Source organism: Macaca fascicularis, chromosome 2 (genome assembly GCF_037993035.2).
Source record: "Macaca fascicularis isolate 582-1 chromosome 2, T2T-MFA8v1.1".
NCBI lineage: Eukaryota > Metazoa > Chordata > Mammalia > Primates > Cercopithecidae > Macaca > Macaca fascicularis.
Genome location: NC_088376.1, coordinates 137,553,688 through 137,570,266, shown reverse-complemented (window position 1 = coordinate 137,570,266; position 16,579 = coordinate 137,553,688). Strand labels below are relative to the sequence as shown.

Below are 16,579 nucleotides of genomic sequence, written 5' to 3'. Positions count from 1 at the left end.
TGAAATTTAGAACAAAGTAGAAAGAAAAAATGAAAAAAATTCTCATCTTTGACACATACAAAACAACTATTACAAATCATTTGTTGTATTTTATTTTGTTAATTTTATTTTACTTTCTGGAGAAACAAGTGAAAAGTTTTTTTAAAAATAATGTATATACAACTAACTTTTTGTTTATTTTATTTTGTTTTTCCTCCTTTTATGATATTCTCAAGCACCAAAAAAGCTGAAACAATAATAGAATGAATGAATACATCTGTAGGTATCATTGAGATGTAGTTATTGTACCATTTTACTGTATTTCTTCTGTATATATGTGTATGAGTGTGTGTTTTTTCCTTTTTTTTAAAATCTATGTGCTTATTTTGGTTAACACATTTGAAAGTAAGTTATAAAAATCATCACTCCTAAAATTCAGTCCTCGTCTCCTTAGAAGACCACTTTTCTACTAAACATAATTTCTTCATGATACCTAAGGAGCCTAACAAAAAAGTAGCTCGAGACTTTTCTAAAAGAAGAAAATGAGTGCGGAATGAGGCCAAATGGAGTAGTCAAGTAAAACACATGTTATTTAAAGACATGAATAGATTGGAGTAGACTTTTGGGCTCTTATGTCAAAGTTCAAACATGCTTCAAATATTTACATGATAATATATAGCAAAGATCCATAGTCAATAATAGTTACAGATTAAAATCTTTAACTTTTAAAAGAAAGATGTTTTTATAGTTTTTATAGATTTTTACTGTGATGCTTCAATTTTGTTTCTAAAACATTTTCATTGACTGCTACTCATCTAGCACTGAGGACAAAAGGAATAGTTGTTTAAAAATTTCTGACTTTCAAATGGGCTTTGGAAAAAGTTCAATATAGTAAAATATTTTATTCTTGGAATCTTGTCTTCATTTATAAAGTTTCAAATATAATCTCTGTTTTAGGAAAAGGAACAAAAGTGACAGAAAATATACTGCAGCAGTATTACTGTTTATGATATTAAATTTTGTAAAAGCAATCTTGAAATTTTCCAAATAGTTGAGGAGACATTCACAGAAAGACATACTCAGAAGGAGGAAGACATACTCAGAAAGTAGAAAGGTAGCAAAGGAAAATGAGATCAGCTTTTGAAAAGTTTCACATTTTTAGTTGTAATTTTCCATTATGTGCAAATTGTATTATGTTTCAGCATTTTTGAGAAATGTTTTACATATTTATGAACAAATATATGGAAAAAGCAGTGTCCCGTTTAGTAAGATGTGAAGACATCATAAAGAATTTAAAGGTCAACTAATCTCTAGATATGGTGGTAAAAACATTATAAGGATTTGTAAGGGAGAATTGGATTTACATGTGGCAAATTTATGTAATTATATGTATTTGCACATATATGTACATATGTTTCCCTGTGTGTAATTATACACGTAATTATATGTAATATATTGACCCCTGAACTATATATTTGCCTCTTTAGGGAGTTAGAAAGGCAATAGAGGCCTATGTCCATATAAATATACACTTAAGCCTATTATAATTGAGACTACAGATCACACTATATGAGATAATATAGATTACCTTCATGAAATCATTTTTTAAAAATTATCAATACTATAATGAAGGATAAAATACATGGTCACCAAACAGGAACATTGGCTTACTTTAATATTGTAGATTTAGTCATGGACAACACATGTCCACAAAATTCACATATTTGGGCTGCTTGTTTTCACAATGATAGTTGCAATGTATGCAAATACAGCCCAAGACTACTGACACACATCTTCAAATGCTTTCAATCATAGCATTCATCCGTTCTATGTCATGCAAATGTAAATGAATTTTTGTACTAGTCTTTCCTTAATAGTGATTAAGGAATGCTCTGAAAGGAAAATAAACTTTTCAGGTTCTTCCTGAAATGATTGAGGAGTATTTTTCATTTGGTGGTTTTAATAACACCACTATTATAATCACTGAGAAAATGATCAGCAATGCCTCTGGACTGCATTTAATCTCAAAGCAGATTTGGAACTTTGTGAGTTTGTGGTGTTGGATGTGGCACTTCGAGTAAGCAATTGCCACAAACTCAACTGGCTGTCATTTCTTCTGTAGTATTTGTACACAGTGTGATATGATTTGATAGCATTGATGCTGGTGGAATGGAGATGTCACTGATCCCTGCTTATAAATCTTGACATCCTCCATGTTTTTACAGATAAACTTATTTCAAATTATCCCTTCTATTGCAGCAGACTAAATCTTGAATTGCTTTTCATTTATACCATTTAAATCTTGACAGTTTATCAGAGTATGCATGTGAGAATCAGTAAAAGATGCAAACATTGTTGGTGTATTTTATTCTTATAACCTTGATCATTGATAACTCCACATATTGGATATTTTGTAAGCTTCATGGTGACTAAGAAGGCATATGTGGAACTTAAAAGAAATTACATTGCAAGTGCTATTAGAGTTCAACAAACATATAAGTTTAGATACAACCCACAATTTTATTTAGTTCTTAAAATAGCAGTCTCAAAAGTATCTGTTGATTAGTTAACTGACTCCTGCAAATAAAGTGCTCACTCAAATGAATTTAATTGACTGTTGCCTAAGTGTTAAGCTGTCTTAAAGTACTCATCCCATAAAAGTGTTTTTAAATACCCCTGAGCAGGAAGTCTGTTGAAAGCAAAAGAGTGGAAACTGGTATGTTCACAGGGGGTGGGTATCATTGCAGGAGATCAAGACAGGGAGGTGTTTGCCTAGTGACAGCAACCAAGGGGAAGGTTTAGGGATGAAGTATGGAGAGTTAAATGAAAGGAGGCATGCCAGAACCCAGGGTGAAGTGGGAGAGCTTACAAAAGATTGAACAGAGATGTGGAAGGATCTCTAGTGCCGCGGGATATCATGGAAACTGAGGAAGCAGTTCAAGAAAAGGGAGAGGTGGAAGAAGAGGATATCTGAGGAAAAGCCAATGAGGCTTGTGAATAGGAAGCCTTGAATTACTGGAATGTAGGGCTTTAAGGGGGGAAGAAAATATATGAAGGTCCATAATAACTTTGATAAAACTGAATTATACTTACTTACATGTACGTATGTATACAGTTGACCCTAGCACAATATGGGTGTTAAGTGTTACTGAACGGACAGTTCGGTAACTAACTGTCTGCTTTCCTGGTGCAGTAAAGCCAAATATCCACACCAAGGCTTTGTGGTGGGAGAAAGGAGCGTGTTTATTTGCAGGCAGCCAAGCAAGGAGCATTGGGCACGTCACACTTAAGACCTGACCTCCTCAGTGGCTGATAAGCAAGAGTTTTTAAAGGTAGCAATAAATTTCAGAAAAGCAGAAGTTACAGGCCAGATCGGAAATCAGTACATGCAGGTTATACATTGGTTTTGGCCTAAAAAGCTGAGTATCTTGAAGCAAGAAGAGAGGGAGGTTACAGTCCCTCTCCTAGATGGATTCTGGCTCTCTGATTTGAGTTTGGTCAGGAAAGGGAAGCCTTGTCTAAAAACTTGGAGTCAGCAGAAAGGAGTGTTAAGTTCTGGCGTGTGGGCATGACTTCCTCTGGGGCTCTCAGGAAGAAATTTAGAACAAAGAAGTGTGATCAGGGTTCCAGTCCTCATTTCCCCCTTATCTGAGGTTGTATGCCAGAGAGTCCATTTGATAAAGGTCCCTGTTACTGAAAAACAGCTCAGGGACATATATTAAGATGTTGCCTTTAGTTTCCAGAGGAGCCAGACATATTGTGACTCCAACTTCCTTGGCTATTGTTTTAAGCTATTACTATGTTCTTACTTAGCAAGTTGCTCATTTACTTCTCAGGGCTAGCTCAGTGCCTGGAATTTCCCTTGAAGGAACTCAAGATTTTTCTTTACTTCTATTCTTGGAAAGGCTTGGCAGGACCCTAAGAAGGATCTCTGCCCCATCTCAGTAGGTGTGTTGACCATCCCTCCAAGTAGGAAAATCTGCGTATAAGTTTTAACTCCCCCCAAACTTAACTATTATACTTAGAGCCAACTGTTGACCATAAGTCTTACCAATGAAATAGTTAACACATATTTGGTATGTTATATGTATTATATCCTGTATTCTTACAGTAAAGTAAGCTAGAAAAAAGACAATGTTATTAAGAAAATCAAAAGGAAGAGAAAATGTAGTTACTATTCATTAAGTGGAAGTGGATCATCCTAAAGGTCTTCATGCTGATCGTGTTCACATTGAGTAGACTGGGGAGGAAGAAGAAGAGGGGGTGTTGCTCTTGCTGTCTCAGTGGTGGCAGAGGCAAAGGAAAATCCATGCAAATGTGGACTTGTGCGATTGAAAGCTGTGTAGTTCAGAAGTCAACTGTATTTACGTGCATATCTGTGTGCATTCCAGGCCTGCTCATGTTGTAGATGACACAGTGGGGTCTAGAGCATTTCAGGTACTTGTTCAAAGTCACGTAGCTTGTTATTGACTCAGTAGGGCTTTTTCTAGACTGCCAGAATTTTCATCTAGGGGGTTTTCAGCTGCACTAAGCCGTTTATCAGTATGGTGTGTTGTACATTCTTTTACAGAAAAGAACCAAGTGGTTCCTCCTTGGTGGTGGGTAAGGGAGACTGTTGATACTTATCAGTGACTGGGAGACAGAGGTGCATGTGCACGAAGACCTGGGTGAGCACTGAGAGGAGTTGAGGAGAGTTTTTGCACGAAGACCTGGGTGTGCACTAAGAGGAGTTGAGGAGAGTTGTCTTTTGAAAATATCTCTGAAGATTTCAACTTCTAAGTGTTCTGAAGGTGAAAAGCCTTAAGTGAATGGTCAAATGCTGAACTTCCCAGGAAGGTTGGGTTGCTGAAAGGAAAATGAATTCTTCCAGATAGAGTTGCTTCTGAGTAAAAAAAAAATTGAGGGTTCATTGAGATCAACTGGCTAGGAAATTCCTTGGCATGCCAACTGGCTTAGTGGATCAGAATTTCATTCACAGTGTAGATATTTGATATGTTCAAGCCCTGGCTGCTGTGTTCACCTACCTTGTTTTTTGCTCTTGAAGACTGTACACTGCTCTTTTGGAATGAATAGTGAACGCATACTAATGGTTTCTTGCATCAAATAATTCTTGCTGATTTATTTCACCCACTACTGAGTGTTTGGGAGATTGGGTCCTTAAACGGGATGTGCATTTCCTTTATAGTATGTGTATGCCATCTTGCCAATAATGATATGAGTTTGATGGTATGAAAATGCTCACCAGTGTGGAAAGAGGCCATTTCCTCATGATTATCAGTTGCCAGTTATTGTCTTGAAGCTTGCATACAAGTAATGACCATCATCACTTGACCATCTTCAGAAGTGGGCCCTATATGAGGTATTTTACATATGTTTTTCTATAATTCTCATTTCAACTGTGCAGTATCTAGCTCCCACATACTTTCTATGTTCTCTTTTCTCTGAGTTTTAAAAAATTTTCTTTTTGCTTGATATAACATTCACACTCTATGGAATGAAAAATCCTGTGGGGGTATGCCTTGAGGGTCCCTTCTTCTATTAACTAGAGCACCCTTCCAATGTTCGTTCTTTTCAAACTTCCCACATACCCAGTTCCCTCCCCACATCCAGAAATTCAAAGCTTGAACATAAGAAGATATTCATTTCTAAGGACCATTTCTGCATTCTGTATTACTTTCGAGGCAAAATTATAACTCAAAAACTGGTTGCATATTTTAATTTGAGAACTGGCAGAGCTGTCTGCTCTTGTTTTGTTGGTGAGACCTAAGTTACTGTGTGTCTTCTCTTTTCCCACTGATAGGTATGTAAATACAATTTATTTTCACTTCTCTGCATTTTACTTTCTTTGAATATCAACCAATACTAAGTTTGAGACAATGCATAGTGACAGAACTCTGTGGTTACAAATCCAACACTGGATGCTATTTTAAATAGAGACATTTTAAATTTAAAATTATTTTGTGAGAACTATATACAGCGGAGAAAAATCAAGTTACACATGCATCCCTACATATATAAGCATCTGGTTGCATAACTGGACGAAACCATGGGAGAAGATGGAGTCATTTTATCTTTCGTGGTATGATTCTTGTCATTTTAAAGCAGTGTCACGTTAATGAACAACTTGTAGAAGTTATTTGGCAACTGTGGTAAGGAAAAGTATAGCCCAGGTATCTTTCTAAGGTGGCTGGTTGTGTAATGGTTGCCAGTTTTTTCATTTGGCCTACGACCAACTAATAATGGCTACAAAAACATCGTATTAATTTCTTTGGAGTGTACAGTGAAATGGCAAATGACTTCTAGAAATGGAGAGATTGTTAGAATTCATTTCTCTATCAGTAGATAAATATATAAATGAAGATTATTCAACATCCTTTTTATTGATTCCTTGGTCTGTCAAATTGTTGACAATTATTGGAGCATATTATAACCTCCATTGTGTTACAAATTCAGTTGTCCAATTTTGTATCATTGTGATCCCACTATGCACATGCGATTTCATGTTAGTTGGTTAAGGCTGAAATATTGGTGAATATGACATCTTTCCTCAACATTCTATTCATTTTGAAAAAATAACACTTTATTAAATATTAAACACTGATTTTTGGTCATACTACATTGTTGATATTTATCACTTGAAAATAAGGAAAACAACAAACCTGATGTTGAAAAAAAAAAAGTCAAAAAAATTCTGTACCCCTAGCTGGCCGTTAGACTTCCCAATGTGTTTCCAACTTCTGCCTGGCAACTAAGGAAGTAAGCTCTTATCTTGGCATTTGACTTATTACTTTCTCTTTATACCACCTGGGTTTACTTTATTTATAGGATGAGGGGTGACAAAAGTAATATTCCCACCTGTCACTTTAATAGGAGGCAATTTATTCCTCTTAACTACAAGGACAGTTCAAAACAAACTTTTTACACAGGCTGACCTGGACCTCAGCTAGTGGCGAGTACCCTTGTGAAACTATTTCTTTTTAGGAAGCTGCTCTTTTTTTTGGACTGCTCGCACAGCCATTGAAGATCCAGCCCTTATTTGTGGAAGCTCTTGAGGGCTAGTTATGGGGGTGTGAAGTGGTATGTTAACACATGAAGCCATATCCCTGAACTTTGTGACTATTTGGTTTCTTTATCTGGACAACTTTCTAGTGTCTGCTGACCTGCGAGAGTGGAACATGTAGGCTGCCATTTTATAAATGGCTCTGGTTAGTTACTCATTGTTTATTCTAAGCATGTTCACATTATTTGCTCCTCCAATCTTATAAGCAGGGAGGTTGTGGTGAAAGCTGTTACTGACTGAACTTAAGGCATCAGGCAACTCTGGGATCAGTTGCTGCCATTGTGACATTGATTGGTGTCGCTTGTGGACATGGAAGCACTGGTACGATTAAAATTTTAGTCCAGAAGCATGTGAATCCTGGGAATAGTCTTTTCCTTTTTTACTTTCTTCACAGCAACATCGTGCATTCTGTCTTCTTCTGAAAACTTTTTTGACTTAAAGGGCAGCCTGAATATGTCACCCAGTAAGTAAAGGGAGATGGCAACACTTGTGTGTTTTTATGTTAGCCTTAAGCTTTTGAAGCAGAGCTCCTAGATTTTGTCTCCAAATAAGTTTTGTGTTATTAAATTTTTTAGGGGATGTTAAAATACCTTGCATGACTTCTTCACTCTGTAGCAAAATAGAACTTTTCATTCTTATCCCATGAGTGTGTGTGAGCGAGTATCTGCACACTTGCGAGTGATATTTAAGCTCAAACATATGTACAAAAAGAGAGAAGTGGTATTAAGTGGAACGTAATTATGTGTATAATTATGAAGCATTGACTATTGAACAGTGTGCTTTGTGGGTTTCTGAGTAAACATCTATTTTTTCGTTAAGGAATAATTTTACTGCAGCATATACAAGGCCACAAATGGCATAATTTTTTTTTTTTTGCTTGATTATGCAGACAAACAAATGAGAATACTCAGTGCTATGGCCATTCTTTCCGTTATGGGAGAAGATAAAGTAAACATTCAACTAACAACGGTATAAAATAGTCTAATGCTTTTTCTTCTGCCTCATGAGGTTTTTGAAAGCTCTTTGCTGCTTATTTTGTCAAGTTTCCCATTGATGTTACTTTGGTGAGTAATTATTTGAAGAAAGGGTAGAAAGTAAATACTTGCTGGAGAATTGTCTCTCAATGAGAACTGATCCAGTGGGCATTATACGGACTCCCCCTTTTCCCCCTCTTTTTTTGAAGTTACTACCTTCCACAGATTAAGAGGGACCTTTTGTCTCAGACTTAATACTTGCATTTATTTGCTTAAACCAGATAACTGAACACAGGTACCAGTATTCACAACTACCATGAAGATAATGACAATTCCATCCTATTTCTCAGGCCGTATATATAGGAGGCTATAATGAATAAAATCGTGTATTAGACTGCATTCCCATAAATTACGATTCCTCAGTCAGAGGTAATTAAAAGTTTGATGCAACACTAAGTAAAAAATATGCAATAATAATATCAAATGACATTTATTGCATTGCCACTGCTGCCATGAAACATACTGCTTATCTTTGCATCAAAAATCCTATATTTTAGATATCATTCCCATATAACAGTAGAGAATTCAGTGGCTCGGAGAGCTTAAATGACTTGCCTAAAGCTAAATGGAATATTAGTGAGAAAAAAAATCATGTCTATTGTGGTCCAAAGTCACTGTTCCTCCTAGTAGACATGCTCCTTCCTAAAGCTGGGGTCAGCAGGATTTTTCATAACATGTGCTAGATAGTAAATATTCTCAGCTTTGTGGGCCATGTAGTCTCTGTCATAACTACTCAACTCTGCCCTTGTAATGTATAAAACAGCTATAGACAATATATACAGAAGTCAGTGTGGCTGTGTTCCAATACCATTTTATTTATGGACATTAAAATTCAACTTTTATATAATTTTCACATGTTATGAAATGTTCCTTTTGTTTGTTTGTTTTTAGAGACAGGGGTCTTACTTTGTCACCCAAGCTGGAGTGTAGTGGTAAGATCATAGCTCACTATAACCTTGAACACCTGGGCCCAGCAATCCTCTGGCTTCAGCCCTCTCAAGTAGCTGGGACTGCAGGCACACCACCATGCCAGGATAATTTATTTATTTATTTATCTTACTTCTTGTAGAGATGTGTTGAATTGAATTTATGTTAAAGTAGGATTATACTTAGATGTACCTTCAAGCCTTTATGCCTTGAAGGATAAAGGGCAAAAATATTCCAGGAGGAAGAATGACATAAATCAATCCAAGATATGTTATTTGATAAACAAAGTTATTTTGCAAGTAATTATATGTGACTTTCTTGCTGACAACCATGGATGCCTTACTCCCTGTGGGGCTGTAGTCTGTGAATATGGAAATTGTGCTTTATCGATATGGAATTGCTGAGTTGAAGATTGCTAGACCTTTGATTTTCTGTTTGTAAGAAGGTGAAATTTGACTTTATGTCTAAATCGCTGCATTTTTTTTTTTAAATGAAGCCATTCAATTTAAAGGAAGTGTTTTCTCCCCCCCTGAAATTCTTTGATCCAAATTTAAGAACTGTTCAAGATAGATTTGGCCCAATAGCTACCATCGTGCAGCTCTGCAAACCCAAATTCCCGGTATCTATGGTAGGTCATATATGATTGTAGAATCTGTGATTTGCAAAAACTTGAAAAAAACAAACTAGCCCAGGTCCTATCTGAAAAGCAGACCCAAAGCTCAAACTGACATGAAGGGTCCAAGATGTGGAATGTGTCCAGGCAGCCTGCAGGTGACTGATTTGAATCCTAACTTTGGAAGATTTAGATTAAAGTAAGAATGGCTTTTTGATTACTTGTTAACTAAATTCATAGCTTGCATAAATGATTTCTCATAGATTTGGGGATATTTTGCAAAAAGATACATTCCATAGGAATAGTAAGACCTTTGCTAATGCTGACCCTTCTTGATGGTAACTTTAACCACAGTAAACATTCTTAGAGATCTGAGTAAGTGAAACACCAAGTAGAACTGAATATTTTTATTTTGTTTTGTTTTAATGTCGCAGGCAGCTGTTACTTTCAAACAAGTGATTAAAATGCAGAAATGCGACTTTAGTTCAGCACGCTGAGGTTTGCAAAAGATTACTATCTTAGGGTGCTATTGCTGTCGAAAGTGCTATTTTTGTATGTGCTTTCATGAAGCTGCTCCTATCTTGTAGCTGTATTGGTGGTACTCAGAAGGGTGTGCACGGGGTGTAGGTGATCAAGAATCTGCAAACTGCCTAACAGAAATAACTGCCTAGTGACAGTGGATGCCTCTGTAAGGACACAGTGAAGGTGTTTCATAAGAGTCATAGACACATTCATTGAATTCGCTTCTGCTGTATGTTCATATTTTTATATAATGAATTATTTTATAGTTGGATGCATAAATTATAGTTGGAGATAAGTGTATCTGATTAGGGTGGTCTCAGGAAAGTCCAAAGTCTTTCTTTCTGTGATCCGCTATAACAGTTTGTAAATTAAAACCATCCGCAATGATGCATAAAACTACACACACCTACAGACCCAGGGAGATTCCCAGACAATTTCTAATTTACTAAGTTTTCATATATATATATATGAAAACTTATATATGTGTATTTTATATATATATATGTATATAAAGTAGGTACGCTAAGAGGTTAGAAGAAATGTGTGTTAAATAGGATCACTATCTTCTGAAAGTATAAAGCCTGGGGATGAGGATGATAAGAGTGAAAAACAAGTAAATGTAATATATTATAGGATAACGATATTGTGATGAGTAAAATACACAAACAAACATTGTTCTAGGAATTCAGAATGAGGAACGATTACTACAAGGGAGATAATGAGGAAGGATGAATGAAAGAATCGAGAGTAGAGTTTCTTCAGACTTCCTTACACAATTTGGTGACTTCTCATACATACTGCCAAATGCTTCCTCCAAAACGATAGTACCAAAAATGTATAGATTCCGGTTTAACTCATCTTCTCCAGCCCTGTGGATTACTTATTTATAATCTGTGCCGTTATTAAGGAAAGCAATAGGAATTAAAAGGAGGTCAGGCACAGTGGCTCACGCCTGTAATCCCAGCACTTGGGAGGCCAAGGTGGGTGGATCACAAGGTCAGGAGTTTGAAACCGGCCTGGCCAACATGGCGAAACCCCGTCTCTACTAAAAATACAAAAATTAGTTGGGCATGGTGGCATGTGCCAGTGATCCCAGCTACTCGGGAGGCTGAGGCAGGAGAATCGCTTGAACTCAGGAGGTGGAGGTTGCGCCACTGCACTCCAGCCTGGGCAACAGAGCAAGACTCCATCTCAAAAAAAAAAAAAAAAAAAAAAGAATTAAAAGGAGCACCACTTTTTTATTCAGAGTGCTTAATAGTCACTTAGAATTAGGTGATTTAGCAAATGCAAAGTGTGTAGTACTGGGCCTAGCATTCCATGTCTATTTTCCCTTCATAGGTTGACATTTTAGAATATCCATGTGTTTATTAACTAAGTATATATAATGAAGAGGGATTTTGTTCCATACTGTATAGCACTAAGAAACAATGCTTGTCAAAACAAAATAAAATGTGTTTTTGTTTGCCAACATTATCGGCAATACACAGTATTTCTCTTCTCCCTGAGGCTACAGAGGTAGCAGTTCAGTAGATTTGGGGAAGGCTCTCTTGTCTTTACTGTATCTTGGGCCCAGTGATACTCTTTCAGTTTTTAAGATGGTTATATTTTTTCGTACATTGCCAAGGTTGGTTTCATTCCTAAGAAAAGGAAATGAAAGAAATATCTTGCAGCTGTCACCCGTCACCCATTCGCTCCTAAAATAATCTGGGGCACTGGTGGCAGGAGAGAAGGTTTCTAGACCAAAGCTTATCAAATAGGGGATAAGAACCCATTGATGTTGTGATGCTATGAACATAGTAGTAGTTTATGTCTAGCATTTTAAAAAGTAGGATAAAGCATATCAGATGGAATAGAATAGAGTGCAATAGAATAGAATATAAAGGAAAAAAGTAACCGTCCAGCATGCAGTAAGGATTAGTCTTATTTGAAGAAATCTTTTTATCAGTTGTATGTTTACTTTATCAGTTGTATGTTTATCAGTTGTATGCCTACTGTGTCTACAATTAATCATTATGATAATTACATTTTAAATTGTGAATCAATTAAAATGAATTTAACAAATGTAAGCCTAGGCAACTCTAAGACATACCCCTCTCTCTGCACCCCATAGTTCCAGATGTATTTTGGGGAAGGTTGTTGTAATAGTCCATTTTCATGCTGCTATTACGAACTTCCAGAGACTGGGTAATTTATAAAGTAAAGAGGCTTAATTGACTGACATGGCTGAGGAGTCCTCAGGAAACTTACAATCATGGCAGAAGGCAAAGAAGAAGCAAGGCACTTTCTTCACACGGTGTCAGGAAGAAGAGCTGAGCAAAGGGGAAAGAGTCTCTTATAACCTTCAGATCTTGTGAGAATTCACTCACTATCACTAGAACAGCATGGGGGAAACTGCCCGCATAACTCAGTTACCTCAACACGTGGGGATTATGGGGATTACAATTCAAGATGAGATTTGGGTGGGGACACAAAGCCTACCCTTATCAGTTGTCCTTTCTGTTCTGCTTCCTTAGACCTCCATATCTTACCCCACAACCCAATTCAATCCCTCTCAGTAGTCTGGAAGTGTAAAATCAGGATCCTCACTTAAGAAGCAGGGAGGCCAGGCACAGTGGCTCACGCCTGTAATCATAGCACTTTGGGAGGCCGAGGCGGATGGATTGCCTGAGCTCAGGAGTTCGAGACCAGCCTGGGCAACATGGTGAAGCCCTGTCTCTACTAAAATACAAAAAGGTAGCCGGGCATGGCGGCGTGCGCCTGTAATCCTAGCTACTCAGGAGTCTGAGGCGGAAGAATTGCTAGAAACCGGGAGGCGGAGGTTGTAGTGAGACAAGATCAGGCCACTGCAGTTCAGCCTAGGTGACAGAACAAGACTCTGCCTTTAAAGAAAAAAAGAAACAGGGAGAGAGAAGTCGATGGTGTTTTATACACTCAGACATTTACAAACACAGTGCTGGCTTCTGCTTACTAAGGTAGGGGCAGGAAGAGATTATGCTCTTTTCTACTTTATGAGATTACAGCTGTAAAATACTACAAGATGCAATCACTAAGTAGTATTAGTTCTTTTTCTTTTTCTTCTTAGAGATGGGGTCTCACTCTGTTGCCCAGACTAGAGTGCAGTGGTGTGATCATGGCTCACTGCAGTTGCAAACTCCTGGGCCCGAGTGATCCTCCCGTGTCAGCCTCTTGAGTAACTGGGACTACAGGCATGCACCACCATGCCCCACTAATTTTTATTTATTCATAGAGATGGAGTCTTGCTATGTTACCCAGGCTTGTCTCGAACTCTTGGCTTCCTGTGATCCTCCTGCCTTGGCCTCCCAAAGTGCTGTGATTATAGGTGTGAGCCAGCACGCCAGGCCTAGTATTAGTTCTTAATAGCTTCTGCATTGCAACTAATTTACAAAAGGAATTCTTTATTGGATAATTATTTCCTCATAGAAACAGTGAACTTGAACTAGAGTTTGATATGAAACATTCTTTCTAAGATACATAAAGAGAATTGTGTCTGGGCCTAACAGGCCTTGACCCGAACTCTCTGTTAAAGAATAAAAACTGTTAGAAAGAATGGGTTCCATAATAGAAATGAAATCATCTCTATTAAAACCTTTGAAAGTAATATGTTAAAGAAATATTTTAAAAAGTTGATTAATGCACTCTTTTCATATGGTGGGTGAGAACCTTGTGAATGTGCACATTTCAAAAATGTACAATGAAAGTATAATAGAAAGAGGGAATGTAAGTGTTGTTTTTTTCAGATAAATGGACCATGGATTGTGTTCTCCTCGTGTATTATACACATTGCATATTGCATCCAACAATAGCATTCTAACTTTTTTTTAATCATGTGTAGTTGCTATTAAGCTGTCTAGCAAGAAAGGTATAATTATGGTCTGAGAATTATAGAAGGATGTCATGGAGGTTCAAAAACATTAAAGCTCACATTCATAAAAAGACAATGGCGTGAATTTAAATACAGAAAGCTATGAAGTACTATGAAAACATTTTAATCTCCCAAGACTCCAGCCCATCTCCTCCCACCCTGTTTTTCTGCCAAAAACATTATGTCCTGCATTATAACTATAAATTAGTTAACCATTTCATTCAACTGTAAAGAACATTTCAACAAGCAAAAATATAGCTGTTGGATTTAAACAGTATCAACATAAAATATTGGGCACTTTTAGAAGTACTCTCAAGTCCTCTTCTCTTACTGAATTATAATACAGATTAATGTTAATCAGTCCAGTGAAATAGATCATACCTTCCATCAAACTCTGCGATTAGTTTACGAAAGCAAAGTGCCAAAATCAAGATACTTAAGCTTAAACAAAAACCATTTTGTATATTTTTGTATGTGTGGACATTTTTATGTTTCCTTAGGCAGGTTGCAATTAGAGGATGAATATAGTTCTTGGTAAAAATCTGCATGCTTTGAAAGGGTTTTGCCATTCCAGCGAGCAGTATTGTTTTACTCGAACATTTATTTCTAGGTCCTGTGAAGCTTAACCAGTCCCTGTCAGTTCCAGTCCCCTAATTATTGAATGCCACTTCCCATGCAATTACTTTATTTCCTGCTTATACATAAAATGGGAAATAAAGATTGAGAAAAATCATGTAGTGAACTATTAATTTCTCAATTTAAAGGGTTTTCATCACTTTTATTGGTGTTATTTTGCTGTCATACTCCAGGTGCATGCTATACTCCAGCACTTTTTCTTTTAACTTAATTGCTTGCTAACATTTCCAGATGTGGAAAACAGACACATTAGTTATTCTTAATAAGTACTTTATTTTCCTTTCTCATCTGAAGTGTGTTATTTTACCTTTTCCTTTTTTTTCTAGAGCATTGGTTACAGTATAGCTTTTAGGTGCAGGTGACAAAATGCATTAGAGGTTTATTTTTCCAACACATGATGTTTGGAATTACGTGGTTCATGTTGGTTCAGAGACTCAAAGATATGAGAGCTCTGGGTTGCCTTTTCTGTGATATTGTGTGTGTGTGTGTGTGTGTGTTTATGCACATATAGAAATACATATTTTATACACACACACACACGTGTAGTGTTCTCCTGTATGGTGTCCAGTTGGTCTCAGTAGTTCCCAGCATTCCTTCCTTTTGTGAAAGTTTCCATATCAAAAAGGAAGGAAAGCGAGGTCAGCATTTTATTTACTTCAAAACACAATCAGAGTAGAGACTTTTATCTAGAAGTTCTTACCAGGGTAATGGCTTGTTAAAGGTTGAATCTTGTTGCTACCCCACCCCCATCCCCAATTCATATGCTGAAGTCTTAAACTCCAGTACCCTATTATTTGAAAATAGGGTCATTGCTAATGTCATTAGTTAAGATGAGGTCATTAGAGTGGGCCCTCATCCATTAGGACTGGTGCCCTCATAAAAAAAGGAGAAATTTGGACACAGAGACACACATAAAGGGAAGATGATATGAAGAGAGATACAGGGAGAAGATAGCCATCTATAAACCAAGCAGAGAGGTCTGGAACACATCCTTCTATCACAGTCCTCAGAAGATATCAACCCTGCTAACACCTTGATATAGACTTTCAGCTCTCTGAACTGTGAGACAATAAATTCTGTTTTGGAAGCCACCCAGTGTGTGGTACTTTGTTATAGCAACCCTAGGAAATGGATATACCCTCTTGGGCTATTAGTGGTCTCATAAGCCAATATCCCCTGGCTACCCTGCTTCCCAGCCAAGAACGACCAAGAGTTCTGGAAAGCTAGTATCTCTGGAGCTTTCATTCTCCACAGTGAAAAGCAGACTCTAAGGGTTGGGAAGAAGGACAGGCGATAGCTGTTGAGTGGACTACCAGCAGCATCTGCCACAGCCAGTTTTTCACATGTGGCACATGTCTGGCATTCACATATTTGTTAAAGAAATGAAATATTCTGAGATCGAATACTTTATCTTCCTCTGACATTGGAAGCATATAAATGGAATTTTATTTTGGTCTTGTTTCTTTGGCATTTTCCAGCTTTAAACTACCATTGCCAAAATAGAAGATATCCCATTTCTAAAAAAATTTTCCATCTTTTAAAAGTTTTTTTCCTGAAAAATAGTAGGGCCTAGAATATAGATCTTATTTCGCTGGCGGCATATTATTTTACTTTCTTTGACCCAGGCTAGAACTCATTCTGTTTGGGTTTGATGCCTTGTAAGTGCATGGAATATTCCTTTCTAAATCCACGTCCTCTTAAATTCTGTCTTTAATGGCATTGCCTACCCTTAAACCCTGTTGTGATTTACCCTGTGTTTTGAAATGCACTACTGGTTTTTGTTTTCCATGTAGATATGACATAAATCAGCAAGGAAAAATAGGATATGCTTTCCTTTTCCCTAGGAATTTCAGATACCATCATTGTCTTTTAGGAATTTCATTTCTTTTAGTAGAGTAATGCAACTTGCCCAGAATCCCTTCTCT

At 37.0% G+C, this 16,579-nt stretch overlaps 1 protein-coding gene across 3 annotated transcripts in view; it reads left to right on the top strand.

Annotated features, from left to right (window-relative positions):
• Nucleotides 1-16,579, top strand: part of CNTN3 (contactin 3) — a 339,006-nt gene that overhangs the window by 88,683 nt on the left and 233,744 nt on the right. The gene's annotated exons all lie outside the window — the stretch shown is intronic.